The following is an 8,511-nucleotide window of genomic DNA, read 5'->3' on the forward strand; positions in this document are numbered from 1 at the left end:
TTTCTCGGCGAGCTGAGCACTTTTTCTGAATTGTGCCGCTCCCGTCACTCTGGTTAGGTTGGCATCGAAAAAAACGCTCTCGGGTGCTTTAGAGTGCCGAGTTATTCACTGCGCATGGAGAAATGACCACCTCCAACGTTTGGTTTATGTTTTATAAGCATTTTTAATTTTATTGCTTAAATCGCATTTTCTCGGCGAGCTGAGCACTTTTTCTGAATTGTGCCGCTCCCGTCACTCTGGTTAGGTTGGCATCGAAAAAAACGCTCTCGGGTGCTTTAGAGTGCCGAGTTTATCACTGCGCATGAAGAAATGACCACCTCCAACGTTTGGTTTATGTTTTATAAGCATTTTTAATTTTATTGCTTAAATCGCATTTTCTCGGCGAGCTGAGCGCTTTTTCTGAATTGTGCCGCTCCCGTCACTCTGGTTAGGTTGGCATCGAAAAAAACGCTCTCGGGTGCTTTAGAGTGCCGAGTTTATCACTGCGCATGTAGAAATGACCACCTCCAACGTTTGGTTTATGTTTTATAAGCATTTTTAATTTTATTGCTTAGATCGCATTTTCTCGGCGAGCTGAGCGCTTTTTCTGAATTGTGCCGCTCCCGTAACTCTGGTTAGGTTGGCATCGAAAAAAACGCTCTCGGGTGCTTTAGAGTGCCGAGTTTATCACTGCGCATGAAGAAATGACCACTTCCAACGTTTGGTTTATGTTTTATAAGCATTTTTAATTTTATTGCTTAAATCGCATTTTCTCGGCGAGCTGAGCGCTTTTTCTGAATTGTGCCGCTCCCGTAACTCTGGTTAGGTTGGCATCGAAAAAAACGCTCTCGGGTGCTTTAGAGTGCCGAGTTTATCACTGCGCATGAAGAAATGACCACTTCCAACGTTTGGTTTATGTTTTATAAGCATTTTTAATTTTGTTGCTTAAATCGCATTTTCTCGGCGAACTGAGCACTTTTTCAGAATTGTGCCGCTCCCGTCACTCTGGTTAGGTTGGCATCGAAAAAAACGCTCTCGGGTGCTCTAGAGTGCCAAGTTTATTACTGCGCATTAAGAAATGACCACCTCCAACGTTTGGTTTATGTTTTATAAGCATTTTTAATTTTATTGCTTAAATCGCATTTTCTCGGCGAGCTGAGCACTTTTTCTGAATTGTGCCGCTCCCGTCACTCTGGTTAGGTTGGCATCGAAAAAAACGCTCTCGGGTGCTTTAGAGTGCCGAGTTATTCACTGCGCATGAAGAAATTACCACCTCCAACGTTTGGTTTATGTTTTATAAGCATTTTTAATTTTATTGCTTAAATCGCATTTTCTCGGCGAGCTGAGCACTTTTTCTGATTTGTGCCGCTCCCGTCACTCTGGTTAGGTTGGCATCGAAAAAAACGCTCTCGGGTGCTTTAGAGTGCCGAGTTTATTACTGCGCATTAAGAAATGACCACCTCCAACGTTTGGTTTATGTTTTATAAGCATTTTTAATTTTATTGCTTAAATCGCATTTTCTCGGCGAGCTGAGCACTTTTTCTGAATTGTGCCGCTCCCGTCACTCTGGTTAGGTTGGCATCGAAAAAAACGCTATCGGGTGCTTTAGAGTGCCGAGTTATTCACTGCGCATGAAGAAATGACCACCTCCAACGTTTGGTTTATGTTTAATAAGCATTTTTAATTTTATTGCTTAAATCGCATTTTCTCGGCGAGCTGAGCACTTTTTCTGAATTGTGCCGCTCCCGTCACTCTGGTTAGGTTGGCATCGAAAAAAACGCTCTCGGGTGCTTTAGAGTGCCGAGTTTATTACTGCGCATTAAGAAATGACCACCTCCAACGTTTGGTTTATGTTTTATAAGCATTTTTAATTTTATTGCTTAAATCGCATTTTCTCGGCGAGCTGAGCACTTTTTCTGAATTGTGCCGCTCCCGTCACTCTGGTTAGGTTGGCATCGAAAAAAACGCTGTCGGGTGCTTTAGAGTGCCGAGTTTATTACTGCGCATTAAGAAATGACCACCTCCAACGTTTGGTTTATGTTTTATAAGCATTTTTAATTTTATTGCTTAAATCGCATTTTCTCGGCGAGCTGAGCGCTTTTTCTGAATTGTGCCGCTCCCGTCACTCTGGTTAGGTTGGCATCGAAAAAAACGCTCTCGGGTGCTTTAGAGTGCCGAGTTATTCACTGCGCATGAAGAAATGACCACCTCCAACGTTTGGTTTATGTTTAATAAGCATTTTTAATTTTATTGCTTAAATCGCATTTTCTCGGCGAGCTGAGCACTTTTTCTGAATTGTGCCGCTCCCGTCACTCTGGTTAGGTTGGCATCGAAAAAAACGCTCTCGGGTGCTTTAGAGTGCCGAGTTTATCACTGCGCATGAAGAAATGACCACTTCCAACGTTTGGTTTATGTTTTATAAGCATTTTTAATTTTATTGCTTAAATCGCATTTTCTCGGCGAGCTGAGCGCTTTTTCTGAATTGTGCCGCTCCCGTAACTCTGGTTAGGTTGGCATCGAAAAAAACGCTCTCGGGTGCTTTAGAGTGCCGAGTTTATCACTGCGCATGAAGAAATGACCACTTCCAACGTTTGGTTTATGTTTTATAAGCATTTTTAATGTTATTGCTTAAATCGCATTTTCTCGGCGAACTGAGCACTTTTTCTGAATTGTGCCGCTCCCGTCACTCTGGTTAGGTTGGCATCGAAAAAAACGCTCTCGGGTGCTCTAGAGTGCCGAGTTTATTACTGCGCATTAAGAAATGACCACCTCCAACGTTTGGTTTATGTTTTATAAGCATTTTTAATTTTATTGCTTAAATCGCATTTTCTCGGCGAGCTGAGCACTTTTTCTGAATTGTCCCGCTCCCGTCACTCTGGTTAGGTTGGCATCGAAAAAAACGCTCTCGGGTGCTTTAGAGTGCCGAGTTATTCACTGCGCATTAAGAAATGACCACCTCCAACGTTTGGTTTATGTTTTATAAGCATTTTTAATTTTATTGCTTAAATCGCATTTTCTCGGCGAGCTGAGCACTTTTTCTGAATTGTGCCGCTCCCGTCACTCTGGTTAGGTTGGCATCGAAAAAAACGCTCTCGGGTGCTTTAGAGTGCCGAGTTTATCACTGCGCATGAAGAAATGACCACCTCCAACGTTTGGTTTATGTTTTATATGCATTTTTAATTTTATTGCTTAAATCGCATTTTCTCGGCGAGCTGAGCACTTTTTCTGAATTGTGCCGCTCCCGTCACTCTGGTTAGGTTGGCATCGAACAAAACGCTCACGGGTGCTTTAGAGTGCCGAGTTTATTACTGCGCATTAAGAAATGACCACCTCCAACGTTTGGTTTATGTTTTATAAGCATTTTTAATTTTATTGCTTAAATCGCATTTTCTCGGCGAGCTGAGCACTTTTTCTGAATTGTGCCGCTCCCGTCACTCTGGTTAGGTTGGCATCGAAAAAAACGCTCTCGGGTGCTTTAGAGTGCCGAGTTATTCACTGCGCATGAAGAAATGACTACCTCCAACGTTTGGTTTATGTTTTATAAGCATTTTTAATTTTATTGCTTAAATCGCATTTTCTCGGCGAGCTGAGCACTTTTTCTGAATTGTGCCGCTCCCGTCACTCTGGTTAGGTTGGCATCGAAAAAAACGCTCTCGGGTGCTTTAGAGTGCCGAGTTTATTACTGCGCATGAAGAAATGACCACCTCCAACGTTTGGTTTATGTTTTATAAGCATTTTTAATTTTATTGCTTAAATCGCATTTTCTCGGCGAGCTGAGCACTTTTTCTGAATTGTGCCGCTCCCGTCACTCTGGTTAGGTTGGCATAAAAAAAAACGCTCTCGGGTGCTTTAGAGTGCCGAGTTTATTACTGCGCATTAAGAAATGACCACCTCCAACGTTTGGTTTATGTTTTATAAGCATTTTTAATTGTATTGCTTAAATCGCATTTTCTCGGCGAGCTGAGCACTTTTTCTGAATTGTGCCGCTCCCGTCACTTGGCATCGAAAAAAACGCTCTCGGGTGCTTTAGAGTGCCGAGTTATTCACTGCGCATGAAGAAATGACCACCTCCAACGTTTGGTTTATGTTTTATAAGCATTTTTAATTTTATTGCTTAAATCGCATTTTCTCGGCGAGCTGAGCGCTTTTTCTGAATTGTGCCGCTCCCGTCACTCTGGTTAGGTTGGCATCGAAAAAAACGCTATCGGGTGCTTTAGAGTGCCGAGTTATTCACTGCGCATGAAGAAATGACCACCTCCAACGTTTGGTTTATGTTTAATAAGCATTTTTAATTTTATTGCTTAAATCGCATTTTCTCGGCGAGCTGAGCACTTTTTCTGAATTGTGCCGCTCCCGTCACTCTGGTTAGGTTGGCATCGAAAAAAACGCTCTCGGGTGCTTTAGAGTGCCGAGTTTATTACTGCGCATTAAGAAATGACCACCTCCAACGTTTGGTTCATGTTTTATAAGCATTTTTAATTGTATTGCTTAAATCGCATTTTCTCGGCGAGCTGAGCACTTTTTCTGAATTGTGCCGCTCCCGTCACTTGGCATCGAAAAAAACGCTCTCGGGTGCTTTAGAGTGCCGAGTTATTCACTGCGCATGAAGAAATGACCACCTCCAACGTTTGTTTATGTTTTATAAGCATTTTTAATTTTATTGCTTAAATCGCATTTTCTCGGCGAGCTGAGCGCTTTTTCTGAATTGTGCCGCTCCCGTCACTCTGGTTAGGTTGGCATCGAAAAAAACGCTCTCGGGTGCTTTAGAGTGCCGAGTTATTCACTGCGCATGAAGAAATGACCACCTCCAATGTTTGGTTTATGTTTAATAAGCATTTTTAATTTCATTGCTTAAATCGCATTTTCTCGGCGAGCTGAGCGCTTTTTCTGAATTGTGCCGCTCCCGTCACTCTGGTTAGGTTGGCATCGAAAAAAACGCTCTCGGGTGCTTTAGAGTGCCGAGTTATTCACTGCGCATGAAGAAATGACCACCTCCAACGTTTGGTTTATGTTTAATAAGCATTTTTAATTTTATTGCTTAAATCGCATTTTCTCGGCGAGCTGAGCACTTTTTCTGAATTGTGCCGCTCCCGTCACTCTGGTTAGGTTGGCATCGAAAAAAACGCTCTCGGGTGCTTTAGAGTGCCGAGTTTATTACTGCGCATTAGGAAATGACCACCTCCAACGTTTGGTTTATGTTTTATAAGCATTTTTAATTTTATTGCTTAAATCGCATTTTCTCGGCGAGCTGAGCGCTTTTTCTGAATTGTGCCGCTCCCGTCACTCTGGTTAGGTTGGCATCGAAAAAAACGCTCTCGGGTGCTTTAGAGTGCCGAGTTTATTACTGCGCATTAAGAAATGACCACCTCCAACGTTTGGTTTATGTTTTATAAGCATTTTTAATTTTATTGCTTAAATCGCATTTTCTCGGCGAGCTGAGCACTTTTTCTGAATTGTGCCGCTCCCGTCACTCTGGTTAGGTTGGCATCGAAAAAAACGCTCTCGGGTGCTTTAGAGTGCCGAGTTTATTACTGCGCATTGAGAAATGACCACCTCCAACGTTTGGTTTATGTTTTATAAGCATTTTTAATTTTATTGCTTAAATCGCATTTTCTCGGCGAGCTGAGCACTTTTTCTGAATTGTGCCGCTCCCGTCACTCTGGTTAGGTTGGCATCGAAAAAAACGCTCTCGGGTGCTTTAGAGTGCCGAGTTTATTACTGCGCATTAAGAAATGACCACCTCCAACGTTTGGTTCATGTTTTATAAGCATTTTTAATTTTATTGCTTAAATCGCATTTTCTCGGCGAGCTGAGCGCTTTTTCTGAATTGTGCCGCTCCCGTCACTCTGGTTAGGTTGGCATCGAAAAAAACGCTCTCGGGTGCTTTAGAGTGCCGAGTTTATCACTGCGCATGAAGAAATGACCACCTCCAACGTTTGGTTTATGTTGTATAAGCATTTTTAATTTTATTGCTTAAATCGCATTTTCTCGGCGAGCTGAGCACTTTTTCTGAATTGTGCCGCTCCCGTAACTCTGGTTAGGTTGGCATCGAAAAAAACGCTCTCGGGTGCTTTAGAGTGCCGAGTTTATTACTGCGCATGAAGAAATGACCACCTCCAACGTTTGGTTTATGTTTTATAAGCATTTTTAATTTTATTGCTTAAATCGCATTTTCTCGGCGAGCTGAGCACTTTTTCTGAATTGTGCCGCTCCCGTCACTCTGGTTAGGTTGGCATCGAAAAAAACGCTATCGGGTGCTTTAGAGTGCCGAGTTATTCACTGCGCATGAAGAAATGACCACCTCCAACGTTTGGTTTATGTTTAATAAGCATTTTTAATTTTATTGCTTAAATCGCATTTTCTCGGCGAGCTGAGCACTTTTTCTGAATTGTGCCGCTCCCGTCACTCTGGTTAGGTTGGCATCGAAAAAAACGCTCTCGGGTGCTTTAGAGTGCCGAGTTTATTACTGCGCATTAGGAAATGACCACCTCCAACGTTTGGTTTATGTTTTATAAGCATTTTTAATTTTATTGCTTAAATCGCATTTTCTCGGCGAGCTGAGCACTTTTTCTGAATTGTGCCGCTCCCGTCACTCTGGTTAGGTTGGCATCGAAAAAAACGCTCTCGGGTGCTTTAGAGTGCCGAGTTTATTACTGCGCATTAAGAAATGACCACCTCCAACGTTTGGTTTATGTTTTATAAGCATTTTTAATTGTATTGCTTAAATCGCATTTTCTCGGCGAGCTGAGCACTTTTTCTGAATTGTGCCGCTCCCGTCACTTGGCATCGAAAAAAACGCTCTCGGGTGCTTTAGAGTGCCGAGTTATTCACTGCGCATGAAGAAATGACCACCTCCAACGTTTGGTTTATGTTTTATAAGCATTTTTAATTTTATTGCTTAAATCGCATTTTCTCGGCGAGCTGAGCACTTTTTCTGAATTGTGCCGCTCCCGTCACTCTGGTTAGGTTGGCATCGAAAAAAACGCTCTCGGGTGCTTTAGAGTGCCGAGTTTATCACTGCGCATGAAGAAATGACCACCTCCAACGTTTGGTTTATGTTTTATAAGCATTTTTAATTTTATTGCTTAAATCGCATTTTCTCGGCGAGCTGAGCGCTTTTTCTGAATTGTGCCGCTCCCGTCACTCTGGTTAGGTTGGCATCGAAAAAAACGCTCTCGGGTGCTTTAGAGTGCCGAGTTATTCACTGCGCATGAAGAAATGACCACCTCCAATGTTTGGTTTATGTTTAATAAGCATTTTTAATTTTATTGCTTAAATCGCATTTTCTCGGCGAGCTGAGCGCTTTTTCTGAATTGTGCCGCTCCCGTCACTCTGGTTAGGTTGGCATCGAAAAAAACGCTCTCGGGTGCTTTAGAGTGCCGAGTTATTACTGCGCATGAAGAAATGACCACCTCCAACGTTTGGTTTATGTTTAATAAGCATTTTTAATTTTATTGCTTAAATCGCATTTTCTCGGCGAGCTGAGCACTTTTTCTGAATTGTGCCGCTCCCGTCACTCTGGTTAGGTTGGCATCGAAAAAAACGCTCTCGGGTGCTTTAGAGTGCCGAGTTTATTACTGCGCATTAAGAAATGACCACCTCCAACGTTTGGTTTATGTTTTATAAGCATTTTTAATTTTATTGCTTAAATCGCATTTTCTCGGCGAGCTGAGCACTTTTTCTGAATTGTGCCGCTCCCGTCACTCTGGTTAGGTTGGCATCGAAAAAAACGCTCTCGGGTGCTTTAGAGTGCCGAGTTTATTACTGCGCATTAAGAAATGACCACCTCCAACGTTTGGTTTATGTTTTATAAGCATTTTTAATTGTATTGCTTAAATCGCATTTTCTCGGCGAGCTGAGCACTTTTTCTGAATTGTGCCGCTCCCGTCACTTGGCATCGAAAAAAACGCTCTCGGGTGCTTTAGAGTGCCGAGTTATTCACTGCGCATGAAGAAATGACCACCTCCAACGTTTGGTTTATGTTTTATAAGCATTTTTAATTTTATTGCTTAAATCGCATTTTCTCGGCGAGCTGAGCACTTTTTCTGAATTGTGCCGCTCCCGTCACTCTGGTTAGGTTGGCATCGAAAAAAACGCTCTCGGGTGCTTTAGAGTGCCGAGTTTATTACTGCGCATTAAGAAATGACCACCTCCAACGTTTGGTTTATGTTTTATAAGCATTTTTAATTTTATTGCTTAAATCGCATTTTCTCGGCGAGTTGAGCACTTTTTCTGAATTGTGCCGCTCCCGTCACTCTGGTTAGGTTGGCATCGAAAAAAACGCTATCGGGTGCTTTAGAGTGCCGAGTTATTCACTGCGCATGAAGAAATGACCACCTCCAACGTTTGGTTTATGTTTAATAAGCATTTTTAATTTTATTGCTTAAATCGCATTTTCTCGGCGAGCTGAGCACTTTTTCTGAATTGTGCCGCTCCCGTCACTCTGGTTAGGTTGGCATCGAAAAAAACGCTCTCGGGTGCTTTAGAGTGCCGAGTTTATTACTGCGCATTAAGAAATGACCACCTCCAACG

This window comes from Syngnathus typhle, unplaced genomic scaffold (genome assembly GCF_033458585.1).
Source record: "Syngnathus typhle isolate RoL2023-S1 ecotype Sweden unplaced genomic scaffold, RoL_Styp_1.0 HiC_scaffold_29, whole genome shotgun sequence".
In the NCBI taxonomy this organism is placed as follows: domain Eukaryota; kingdom Metazoa; phylum Chordata; class Actinopteri; order Syngnathiformes; family Syngnathidae; genus Syngnathus; species Syngnathus typhle.